The sequence below is a fragment of the Simochromis diagramma genome, unplaced genomic scaffold, assembly GCF_900408965.1.
Source record: "Simochromis diagramma unplaced genomic scaffold, fSimDia1.1 OVJJ01000703.1, whole genome shotgun sequence".
NCBI lineage: Eukaryota > Metazoa > Chordata > Actinopteri > Cichliformes > Cichlidae > Simochromis > Simochromis diagramma.
The window spans coordinates 303,828-317,736 of NW_024386914.1; the positions used below are offsets into that span (position 1 = coordinate 303,828).

Here is a 13,909-nt window from a genome sequence, read left to right on the forward strand (position 1 = left end):
GCAGATCCTGCACATATAAATACATATATAACTGCAAAAAGTTAGTAACTCAAAAGAATTTTGTATCTTGTTTTGCATTTATAATAGCTGCTGTACAAGAAATAACCATGTTCTTTACATAAAAATAATTATTTTTTCATCTTTTTCCATCTGATGTGGCGAACACTTTGTCTCCTTTACTGCCTATTAGGAAAATATATTTTCTAGTGCTTATTTGCTGTGTATTTTGTTTTATGCATTTAATAACGGGCCAGTATATTAGATGCCACCTTTTAGTTATAAACTGTGTCATAGGTCATTAGATTGCTTAGCAAGTCTGAAACTGTGCAGAACAGGAAGCTTTGTGCAGAGTTGCAGAGGACATCGTCTATTTTTATGCTGGGAAATCAAGAGAAATTCAGGAGAATGGTGGCTCCGGGAGATTTTCGGGAGGGGCACTGAAATTTGGGATTCTCCCGGAAAAATCGGGAGGGTTGGCATGTATGCATATTTGGTGGTGTTTGTAATGTGACAGAAGAGACAGAAGCTGGGGGATGTTTGGTCATTTGTTCTTACACAGGCTGTTGGGCAATTATATAATATTTTCAACCAAGTTTCCAAACCAAATTTGTGTAAAGTTGCAAATAAAAATAAAAACTCCATAAAATGCCTTTTTCTGCATCTAGAGACAATATTGTGGTTTCAATGCTTTTACTACATGAATAGTCGCATCCTTGTTTCGACACACCTGAATCAAATGAATGGCTTGTAATCAGGCAATTGCCACACTTGATAGCCTGCTGAAGAGGTAATTCAACCATTTGATTCAGCTGTGTGGGAATAGGGATGAGTCCTTATAGCTGCAGGACAGTAGCTCTCGTGGACTGGAGGTGGACAACCCTTACTTAAAAGAGCCGAAGCATGTACAAACTCCGAAGCACGTACAAATTCAAAAGCACGTACACAGCAAATCCAGCATGTCCAAATTAACACTGTCAGATTTGATTTCAACACTATTAAAGTGTCTATATGGGTCCACACCAGAGAGTGTTAATTTAACTCTTTTTGGAGAGTTGGTACGTTAACTCTGATTTAGTGTTAACCCTTTAAGACCTACCATAGAACCAAGTCCGCCAGAGCTTATATTATATTTTTACATGGTGTGGTGCCATTTTTGGGAGCATTTCAAGTTGCTATACATCAATACAATTATAGCCCAGATTTTAATAATATGTATTCAGTAAGTGCATAGTAATGAAATAAATTGCAAAAAAGTGCAATAAACTACAAAAAAATTGAAAATCGTTTTGGTTTTTTAACATATATTTCTAGTTAGAGAAATTTAAGAGGCTTATCCCTCAAAACTATAAATACAAAAAAGTTGCACAAACTAGTTTCCCACCACAGGAAATTTATTTTGAGTGTCTTCATAGTTTTATTTTTGAAATACACCAATTTTTATATACTGAAGGAAAAACGAAAATAAATATTACACTGCAAATTTGCAAAAAAGCAGCATATGCATCAAAATAAACTATTTCCAGCAGTGCAATATGAGCCCTAAGCATCCCAGAAACGACACAGAAAGTCATAAAGTCAAAGATAACTTTTAAAAACACCAGTATAGGCCCTGAGGCCCTGATGGTAAAAAAAACCTACATTTTCCGCAAAAATGACGTTTCTTCCGGTTTCGGGCAGGTAATGCCGGACATGTAATAGTTCGCGCTGACGTCTATTCCAGCGTAGGAAGTGTTATGAACAGCTGATCGGATCGGCAAAGCGTGTTTCTGGAATATTATGTTTTTGTTGCTGCAAGCGCTTTTTATGCCGTTTTTGCAAAGCTTTATGTGGAAGGAAACTGTGACCTAGGACAAGCTGATGGCATAAGATGTAAGTACAACTCCTCCGGTTTCATATGCAAAAAAAATTATTGCGCTAGCTTACATGGTTGCAGAGCTACCGGGATTCAAAAATAGTTACGCAAAACAGCGTGCCTGCTCCGACCGGCTCTAAAGGGTAGTGACGTGCGGCTCGATCCTGAAATATCGATTCCTCCGATACCAATCATTTATGTTCTAGAATCGATTCTCACATTAAAATATTGATATTTTGGTAATTAGGGTAAATTTGTAGTTCATCATTAACAGGAACACAGTGGAAAGAAACTATAACATTCAGATTGTCTACATTCAAAGGAACGACTTCCTCTTCCGCTTTTCATAGGCATGTGTGAAATACGGCTGCGCGCTCACAACAATGGCTGAGCGTAATTGTGCGGACGTATTTTACCTCCACAAACAGCTGAGACATGGTTTGCGATACATGTGGCAAAAAAGTGCTCCAAGAGTGAGGTGTTGTGGCCATACATGCCAACCTTGAGACCTCAGAATTAGGGAGACATTCAAAAGGGCTGTTGGGGGGGGTGATAAATACATTTTACAGTGTTTGTTTATCGGATAAAATACGTTAAATGTCACCGTTATTATTGGCCGGCCCGGAAACAGCGGGGGTGTCCAAATTCAGAGGCTGCTTCCACCTGAGGACCCGGCCTTTGCGGTCTAAAGAAAGCCGGGTAGTACGTCATGAGCTCCCTCGGTGAAGTGAAACTCTGCCGTCTGCTCCTTGCTATCAAAAATATAAATAGGTGCGCTGGCGTAAACTCTATGGAACGCCAGGACTGCCATAATTAATTAATTAAATACACCATTAAATAATTAATTAAATGTGTCAACAATTAATTAAAATTGGAAATAATTAATTAAATAAATAGTTATGACACATGTAATTAATTAATTATTTATGTATTCCACATTTTAATTAATTATTGACACATTTAATTAATTATTGACACATTTAATTAATTATTTAATGATATATTTATTTATTTCATTTTGGCAGTCCTGGCGCCTGGCTCTCATCTTGAAATAATTTTATCTGTCAACCTCACCCATCAAACTCAGAGGGCGGGGTTAACGCTGCCCATGCAGCTTCTCTAACATTTGATTGGTTGCCGTGCAAAGTAAGTCAAAACAGGTCGATCCTAGATAATCGATTGCTTGTGTAGACTTGGAGCAGCCAGGTATCCCAGAATGCAGATCAACACAATTAAATGTGTTGTGTTCAGTTCATGCTAGAAATGTGCTTTGGAGTTTGTACGTGTTTTGTCTCTAGGGGCCACCACATATATTTATATATAAACATATATAAATAAATAAAACCACTTTTTTTTTTACATTAGTAATTCCTTTTGTGCATAACTTTATATTATTGTTAATAATAAATTAATTAAAGCAACAAAACAACCTGAAGAGCCGGTTCTCTAAAAAGAGCCGGAAATCCCATCACTACCAGGGACAACAACGTCACATTAGAAAGGTATAGTAATCATCCACAACTAATTTCATTTGCGGATGATAAAGGATTCAGAAAGTTTGTTCATGCGGGACCCATATGACAGAGAATATGCATCTTCTTTTTGTTTTCATATTTTAATTTATATGTAATTGTGTTGTGGTTTGCAGTGTTTTGTGTTGTTTCACTTTAACTTTGTTTAAAAGGAAAAAGCTGAAAATTTAAATAGTTAAAAGTTAAAATGTAAATAGTTGTTTTTTGTATTATATGATTTATTTATTACATTTTATGTGGAGTGAATAAATAAAAGTATATTTACGGTGGCCCCTAGAGACACGGCACGTAAAAACTCCAAAGCACGTGCAAAACACAACATAAGTTCTCCAGGATGCTAGGGGCAGCGTTGAGCTTTTCTTACCTAGTGGCTACACAAACCAGGAAGTACCAACGACCGGATTTGGTGTGTGGTAGTAACAGGTAAATGAACTTTTTTTTTTTTTTATATTATTTGAATATATATATGAGTGCTTGTGTATAAATACATAAACAATACACATATGCTTTGTGTCATTTAAGTGATCTAGGTAGCTCTTGTTTTGGAAGTTCAGTTAACGCTAGAAATGTGCTTTGGAGTTTGTAGGTGCTTTGTCTCTAGGGGCCACTGTATATATTTATATATAAACATATATAAATAAAACCACATTTTTTTTTACATTAGTAATTCTTTTTGTGCATAATTTTATATTGTTGTTAATGATAAATTAATTAAAGCAACAAAGCAACCTGAAGAGCCGGCTTGGAACCAAAAGAGCCGGCTCTTTTTAGTGAGCCGAGCCGAAAGAGCCGAAAATCCCATCACTATTGTTCAGATGGGTGTACATTTGCATGGGATTCATGAAAACTAGGTCATTTTTAGAAACTCCCACCATGCTGTCAGAGAGGAGCCGATGTTGATACTTTTAAAGCATTCATGTCATTTAATGTTTGACCTGATAAATTGTAGGTCTGCAATCTATATTGTTGCAAAGTGCTTGTTCTACATCTAGCCAGGGCTCATCTTAGATGGTATTTTTAAACTATGCTAAAATGATTGTAGCCTGTTGGCTAGGAAGTAGTGTTGAAAGTTAGGCAGATCTAGTCCTCCTTTGTTCTTGGTCCTTTCAAAGCATTTTTAGACTGATACACGTTGGTGTATCTTTCTAAAGGAATTTATAAATGGTCGTCGGAACAGATCTAAACGTGTCTACTGCTTGTTTATTCAGAATCACTCAGAATAAATAATTCAGTCTTGGCAAGACCATAGTTTTTACTGACACAACCCTTCCCATGAGTGATATAGGTAGAGATTTCCACCTAGACAGATCATCTTCTACTTTCTTTATTAAGTGGGATGTGGTTTCATTAATAACATCAATACCTAAATATTTAATTTTTCCAAATTGCAGCGGGGTAGAAGAATTTTTGAAGGAGCAATTAATAGGAAGAACTGTTTATCAAATAATATGAAACAGTTGAGAATAAGTTTATTAATGTAATTACCTCAGAGAGTGGTTTGTGAGTGTTGGAGAAAAAGTAACACATCCGCATAAAGACTGATCTTATGTTTTACATTTGTGCATTTTTTGCACTTAATTACTGTAGCCTGTCTGATTGCTGCTGTTAGTGGTTAAATAAAATTTGCAAACAGTGAAGGGGAGACAGAAGCTGGGGGATGTTTGGGCATTTGTGCTGTCACAGGCTGTTGGGCAATTATGTAATATTTTCAACCAGTTTATGAAAGAGTCTCCAAAACCAAAATTGTGTAAAGTTGCAAATATAAATAAAGAATATAAATGTATTTTCTGCATCTAGAGACAATATCGTGGTTTCAATGTTTTTACTACATGAATAGTCTATAAAATTAAGTATTCTGTGTGTATTTGTTGATGAGTGCCTACCTTTAATGAAACCGGTTTGGTCCGGTAGTTCTTTAAGGGGGGGTTTTGTTCCAACACAGCTGAATCAAATGAATGGCTTGTTATCAGGCCATTGCCAAACTTGATAGCCTGCTGAAGAGGTAAATCCAACCATTTGATTCAGCTGTGTTGGAGTAGAGATGCATCTAAAAGCTGCAGGACAGTAGCTCTCAAGAACTGGAGTTGGAAACCCCTAACTTAAAAAAAACATAACAGTCCAATTGTGATGAATCTAGGACTGCGTCCACACGTACACGGGTATTTTTTTTAAAAACAGAGATTTTATGTGTACTTTTTTTTTTTAAGTATCCCGTCCACAGGTGCAGTTTTGAAAAATATCTCTGTCCAATATAAATTAAAAAAACACAGTCAAATGTTGTCAAGAACATGCCAGATCCTAGCCCTGTGGAAACTGTTGTCCAATAAGAAGTCTAGAAGCCTGGGAGGGAAACAGTAAAGAGGGTTTTATGCAATACTTCTGAAAAGTTTTTCTTTAATAACAAAAGACAGTATTTTGGCTGGTGTAGACTCACAACTTAGGAATGAACAAAATCCATACAGCAGGCCTAAATTTAACTTTTAAAAACAATCAAGTTTGTTAAAAACTGATGACGACATCAGTGAGTGAATGTAGAAGTTCACTCTGATGCCTCTGTCTTTCTAAATGGAGGTACAGTAACTTTGTGTGTATATATAAGCGTGTAAAAACTGTAGATAATCAGATTAAATCTCCGTTTTCCTCGTCCACATATAAAAACTTAGTTTTCAAAAATCTCCACCCCGGCAGGAGTTGATAAAAATCTCGGTTTTCAGTGATTGAAAATGCAGTTTACGTTTTGGACGAAAGATGCATAGAAAAATCTGTTTTCAAAAAACCCGTGTACGTGTGACCATATTCTACGAGAGGGTGGAGCTTTGATGAAGGATACTCCCTTTTAGGTTTTTACTTTCTTTCTCTCTGCCAGCAGTGGCTGTACACAAGAAAAGAAACAGTTTACAGTCTGGTCAGTTAAATTCAATTTTATTTATGGAGGACCAAATCACAACAGCAGTCACCTCCAGGTGATTTTGTATTTAAGGATAAAGACCCTACAATAGTACAGAGAAGACCCCAAAAAACAGATGACACACTGTGACCAAGCGTTGGGTGACAGTGGGTAGGGAAAACCTTCCTTCATAAGGAATGAAACCTCCAACAAAACCAGAGAGGCGCAATCATCTGCTGCGACTGGTTGGGGTGAGGGGAAATTCAAGAAATATTCATGGAAAATGGAGCAAAGCACAGACAGTGGTAGATTCAAAGGATCTCGGCTGAGTTAAAGCTCAAAAACATTTGGCTAGTGAAGCCTACCATACAGCAGCATTATAAGAGAGACACAAAGCTGCCACCAAGTGGTCAAACTGGAACACCGCCATCCATAAGTAGGTAAAGGTTAATTCTTGGACATGAATTGATTGATTGAGCTGTGGTTTGGGGAAGGCCTTGAAAGGGATTGGCGTCGGTTCCCGGGCCTGGCAGATCCCCATGTACCTAATAGAAGTGAAGAAGTTACAGAATTGAGAAAGGGAGGAAGGACAGGTGAGGCACGTAAATGAGAATCGACAGCTTGCAGAACTGGGGGAACCTATCTAGATGAGAACCGGAAGGAGCGTGTTGAAGACGTGGTCCTGCTCTTGAAATTCCGCTACTTAATATCCAATAATTACTTTCCCACACACTTTCTGAACATATTTAAAAAAGAAAACCTTCGACTCATTTTAAACATTTTGACTACAGAGCATTGTTAAAGATTAAGCAGCACCTTGAAACAAAATACAGACGAACACACTGAAGTTCACAGAGCCACTGATAAACACAATAAAACAAAAAGGTTTGACAGAAATGAAACACATTTTACATGATTGAAGTCTACAGCTCATTCTCTACTGCGTGCCCAGATTGGTATAAATCCAGACCTTGTTCTTTATCAAAAAACAACAACAACAGCAGCAATAAGTAGAACACCTAAAAGTGGCAGACCAACTTTCAGTCCAACAGATCCATCCTCTGTGTCTCCTCCTGGCTGACCTGCAGGTGAGAAACAGGTGTGAGGTGTCAGCTGTCAGGTAGGTGATGAGTGAAGAACAGAACAGAATCCATTTCCTCTTCAAACTGCTGTCAGACATTATCTACTGCACTCTGATCACATCACTCAGACCAGCTGCTTTCTACAAAGTCTCATCAACAACATCTTTAGAAACAAACATCAACAACCAGGAAGCAGCTTCACCTCTGATCACACACACACACTCAACTCTACTCACTCACCTGGAGGAACAACTCTCAGGTAGATGCTGCTGATGGGGGGAGTCTTCAGATAAGATCTTCTCATGATGACACGACACTCGTATGTTCCAGTGTCATTAATCGTCACATTCTTTAGAATCAAAGACACGTCTCTGTCCTTCATCTGTCTGTCTTGCAGATCCACACGGTTCTTAAAGGATGGATGCTGGTTTTCCAGATCAAGCTTCTCATTCCGATACACAAAAACATATTCTGGTACCAGGTCAGCTCTGCTCCACTCTACAACAATGATGGGGTCCGTTTTATTTGGTACCTGACATGTGAGATTGACATTCTGCTTAGAATCAGCTGTGATGGTTTCCTGGTCTGAAGGAGGAAACAATACAGAGCAGAGAGGTTAAAGGTGAAAATACAACTGTTCACTTCACAGTGGGGACCAAACAGAGATTCCTGAGCTGTATTTCATGTATTTTTAATCATATTTTACATTTAAATCTTAGTCCTGTTCTTAGGTTTTATTCCCTTCTCAAATCAGTTTTTATATACTTTCCTTATTAATCTCACTGCCTTTACGAAAAAGTACTTTGGGTCAATCCCTGTCGTTTTGTATTCATCTGTTTGTTAATGCAAATGCCTAATTAGCCAATAAAATGGAAGCAACCAAATGCATTTAGGCATTTAGACATGATCAAGACAACCTGCTGAAGTTCAAACTGAACATCAGAATGATTAAGAATGGTTATATAAGTGACTTTGAATGTAGGATGGTTGTTGGTGCCACATGGGCTGGGCTGAGTACTGCAGACAGGTCTGATCTGCTCACAGTCATCGCTGCAGAGAATAGTCTGAACAAGAGGAAATATTCAGTAAGCAGCAGTTCTCTGGATGAAGTGGCCCCAAGCCTCTTCTTCAACGCCTTTGACATTGTTGTAAGTAAAGAAAATGTGTACAAAAACAAAAATGATTGTAATTTCTTTGAGTTTATTGCAGTTTATGTTGTTGCTATCGACGGAATACATACAAATTAATAAAATGTGTAACAACATGTAAAAATGTAAAGATAAGCTGTCGTGGACTTTTTTCTATATTAGGGTTCGCTTCAGTCGCAATAAATATCAGGACTGCCAAATGTGTTACTTAGCTACAAGATATAGTCTACTCCATTTCCACCCAGCTTCTTACTTCCTCCAATCAATCAATTGTTCTTAGTGTTATTAGTGAGCTGCTGTTATTTTGTACTTACGGGAAAACATGCAGAAAAAAAAGCAGCAGAATGCAGCAGAGCGACTCAGTCACTGCACTCATTTTCTCTTCATCCAGTTCAAACTCCAGCTGTTAAAAATCCAAAGATGCTGATGTTGTCATGAAGAAAATCTAACACTGTAAATGTCAGGTAACTGATATAAACAGTCTTCCTTTGATTTGAAGTTGAGGGTGTGTGTGCGGTGTAAAGAAACCAGATAGTGGGAAGAGGGAAGCTGAGAGGTGGGAGATGCATGTCTGAGCATGAAAGAGAAATAACAGCAAAATAATGGAGTCATTAAAAATATGACTAAGAAGTGAGCTTGACAGAGCCTCAATTCTCAACTCAAATGTTTTACATATATCCTCCACAAGTTTCCTTTAACCCTTTAAGACCTACCATAGAACCAAGGCCGCCAGAGCTTACTTTATATTTTTACAGGCCGTAGTGCCATTTAGGGAGCATTTAAAGTTGCTATACATCAATACAACTGTTATAGCCCACATTTTAATAATATGTATGCATTAAGTCCACAGTAACTACATAAATTGCAAAAAAGTGCAATAAACTACAAAAAAATTTAAAATCTTTTTTTTTTTTTTTTTACATATATTTCTACTTGGAGAAATTTAAGAGGTTTATCCCTCAAAACTTTAAATACAAAAAAGTTGCAAAAAAAGTAGTTTACAACCACAGGAAATTTATTTTGAGTGTCTTCATAGTTTTATTTTTGAGATACACCAATTTTTATATAATGCAGAAAAAACGAAAAACAATCTTATGATGCAAATTTGCAAAGAAAACAGCATGTGCATCAAAATAAACTATTTAAAGCAGTGCAATTTGAGTTCTTAGCATCACAGAAACTATTCAGAAAAGCATAAAGTCAAACATGACTTATAAAAACACCAGTATAGGCTTTTAAGGCCTACAAGTAAAACACTACATTTTCGGCGAAAATGACGTCACTTCCGGTTTCAGGCAGGTAATGGCGGACATGCGATTGTTCGCGCTTGTCGCTACCCGATCCGTACCGGAAACCCGATCGGTACCCCGCATGCGCAAATCTTACATCACTTCCTCTCTTTGCCAGCATTGCGACATTCAATATATTTGAATGATACGGTTAGCGCCCAGTTAGCTCCTGGCATTTCTCAGCAGCTCTGCCTCCTTTTCGACTACCGGGACATTTAAACATTGGATAATCCGTATACAAACAAATTCATGCTTTTCTTCTCAACAGAGAGCGTTCCCCGATTGAACAACAGCGCCGTAAAATAAGAAGAATGGCGCCTAATTACAGAGTTAATAATACAGACTTTGTAATATGTCACGTGAAGATTCCTCAACCAGATGAAGTGTTTACTGACAATTGACAGTGATAGCAGACATCATCATCAGTATTCCAACAATCCTCTCCACACAGACAAGCATAAACACACTCGACTATCACTAATGCATCCCTTCCGAGCCCTGGGGACCAAAAATGGTCCCGCCCCAAAAAGTGCAATAAAAAGATTATATATTCATATTTCTTTCCACTTTAAATTGGTCAGTCTTTTAAAACTACTTCTCCCTGAAATATTCATATAAAGTTTTAATTATATTTTCGTTGTTTTAACCCTTTAAATCCCAGTTTTATTACATGAGCGCCCTGTTTTTTTACAAAAAACTAAATATTTTCCAAAAAAAACATTTGAAGTAATATTCAATTGTTATTATAATTGGGCCTTTAGATGGACTAAAGATTGGCACCAACATTCATTTCGATCGCCTTTTTTTTTTTTTTTTAGGACCAGAAAATGGTCTCCAGGCGGCAAATGCTCCTCCTCTAGGCCGAAAACAGTGCATCTTGCCGGGGTAAGTCGCGACGATTACCGGGGCACGATCACCGGGGACCCCTTTTTCCAGCACACACGTCCGATACCACGTGACAACAAATACGTCATTCCCTGTTGACTAAAAAAAAAAAATGCACCCTCTCACGGCCCTAGGGACCGACAATGGTCCCGCCCGATCAGCGGGCCAAGCTGCTGCTGCACCCCGGGAGGAGTGCCTCTCTCGCGGGTATGTGTCGAGCAGCCCCGGGGCAAAGTGGTTGGGTCGCCGCTATTACTATTTTTTTCTAGGAGCACAGTAAATGTAATAAATGGTGATCATGTTTTCACTTTTTGCTTATTAGCACTTATTATTTACTTATTGCTTATTACCACTATATACTATTACCTTGTTGTGTTCTAAAATAAAAAAAATATGAAAATAAAAATACAAGATCACTTTGAACAAGAAAACATTTATTTTTAGAACTATATAACAATGAACATATACTGGAATATTTGGAATGGGGAAAGGTATGAGTGAGAGTGGGGGCTGGAGGGGAGTGAGGGGGAATCGGCTGGGTGGGGGGGGGGGGGGGGGGGGGGGGGCAGTCCTGCTCAGGTGGAGCAGTTCCTGCAGGTGGTCAGGCTGTGGTCCCTGCATGTCACGTTCCCACATTTGTGGCAGACGCTGTAGACCCTCTTTCTTTTTCCTCGGCACAGCTGACATTGCCTCCTGAGCTTTGGTTTGATGGCTGCAGAGGGACCGGGAGAAGGATCTGCAGCATCGGGAGAAGGATCTGCAGCATCGGGAGAAGCAGCGGCCTGCGCCTGTCTTACAAACTCTGCTGTGAGGACAGAGCGGGGAAGTCACTCTCTCCTAGCAATGCATGGTTGCACTAAGGCTTCTCCAACCTGCTCTATGTAGACCCTCCTCCTGTAACCTTTATTTCGCTGCCAAGCTGGGTCCACCGCGGTCCACAGGACATAGCCATTATAAAGAGAAATGTCAAGCAGATGGTGGAAAAGGGCTAACAGCCACCGTCTCGTCCGCCTCCTACAGCTGTAGTCGTTAACAGCCTAATAAAAACACACACACACACAAAAACATTAAACCTACGTATATTTTACACAAGAATATATGAGCAAGAATGAATAAATTTGTGCGCAACTGATGCTGACACCTACCTGATCGAGTTTGTCCACACCTCCCTTGCATCTGTTGTAATCCCTTATTATGTGCGGCTTTCTCTTGGGTCCGTCGCAGATTCCTGGAGTCCGGTGTTTGGAGCTCAACAGGAGCACATTTTTGCTGCGGCGAGGGACGTATGAGACGGCCGTATGCGTGGAGGTGAAAGCAAACATGGAGGAAAAAACTCCTCTCCCCCTTGTCTGCAGCAGTTCTGGTGGAAGCTCGGGCTTGTTCTTCCGAATGGTGCCAACCAGGGTATTTGTTCTCCTCAGCAGCTCCACTGACAGAGGGTAGGAAGTAAAAAAATTGTCACAGGTGACGCTGTGTCCCTGTAGCCCCTCCGTCAGCTCCAGAACCACTCGCATACCCTGGTTGGTCTCAGCGCGCCCAGTGGCTGCTTTGCCCGTGTACAGCTGCAGCCTCCAGGCATAAGACGTCTCCACGTCGCACACTGCCCATACCTTCAGTCCATACCTCCCCGGCTTTTTGGGCATATACTGCCTGAAGCTGCACCTCCCTTTGAATCGGACAAGCTGTTCGTCCACGCAAATGTCTTTGTTTGGGAGGAACATCATTTCGAGACAATGGGTCCACATGTCCCAGATCTTGCGAAATGGACCCAGTTTGTCGTCAGAGTGTTGGTCTCGCAAGTCTGAGAATCGCACAGCTCTGGTGATGTGGCGAAACCTTTTCTCCGACATGGTTGCACGAAAAATCACCCGGCCGGATTTCTCGCTCCAGAGGCTGATCGTGGCTTCGTTTCGGGAACGATAAACACCGGCCAGAATTATTAGTCCGACATAGGCACGCAGCTCATCGCTGTCCACGTCCCTCCAGTCAGCCATAGCACGTCTCCCCTGGAGATTGGTCATTGACACGATGTGCTGAATAATGTCATCCGTGAGGAAAAGGGAAAAGCTGGATAGTGGGTCACTGATCCGGGCCAGGGCGTATAAAGTGGGTCCGGTGCGTCCCGTGGCCGCTGGAACGTAGCGGAACGTCTCAGCGTTCGTAGGTGACCACCGTGTTCCATTTTTTGAGATCCACCCCGCTGATTCTTCCTCTCCGCTCTCACTTTCGGACTCCGATCCATATGAGTCGGAACCGGACTCCTGCTCCTCCGTTTCCTCCTCTGAAGAAGTATCCGATTCATCCCCCGAGGATGGGGCACTTTCCTCGCTGTCGGGGTCCATGATGAGTCGCAGGGCTTCCTCCGCGTTGTACCGTCTTGCCATTGTGAAAAAGATTACTCCCAGCTACTGCTCATTCTTATAACCACGGTTTTAGTGCAGCTGCACAAACAACCCGAGCTTGCAGACAAAACAAGTCTAATTTGGCTTTGGTATTCATTTCATATTTGATTTGTTTACATTGCAGGGTGCACTGAACTGCAGACTTCAAAAGGAGAAAACGTTTGAAATTAGGCACACACTCTTTGATTCTGAGGTTAGACACACACTCCTTTATTTTTTTTAAGACACACACACACACACATTGATGATGATCCAAACTCATCATTTGAGCAAAAAGACACTGCTTTGAATGTGGGATTTTCCTCTGTAAAACTTGTATTTTCCAGCAGGCGTCAAATGTCAAACAAGAGCGCCACATGATGGACAAATAAAAAAATTACAATTCTAAGCACACACGTCCGATACCACGTGACAACAAATACGTCATTTCCTGTTGACTAAAAAAAATGCACCCTCTCACGTCCTAGGGGCCGAAAATGGTCCCGCCCGATCAGCGGGCGAAGCCGCTGCTGCACACCGGAAATGAGGCTTCGTTTCCCGCAGGTCTGTCTAAGCAGCCCGCTGTTTTCCAGCCGGGATCAAATGTGGAGCAAGGGCGCCAGGTGGACAAATAAAAAAATTACAACTCTAAGGCCCATAGACCAAAACGAAACGGAAACATACCGTATTTCCCGGACTACAAAGCGCACCTGAATATTAGCCGCACAAGCTAAAATCAGGGGAAAATCCTGTTTTGTACATACATTAGCCGCACCTGACTAAAAGCCGCAGGTGTTTCAATGTTGACTTATCATATGTAAGTGAATATGCACAAAGCGAATTGCCAGGAAAG

The 13,909-nt window shown here is 40.2% G+C and overlaps 1 pseudogene; it reads right to left on the reverse strand.

The window, feature by feature from the left end:
- Window positions 1–11,250: 11,250 nt before the first annotated feature.
- LOC120736363 lies at window positions 11,251–13,059 on the reverse strand (annotated as a pseudogene).
- Between the last annotated feature and the right edge of the window lie 850 nt (window positions 13,060–13,909).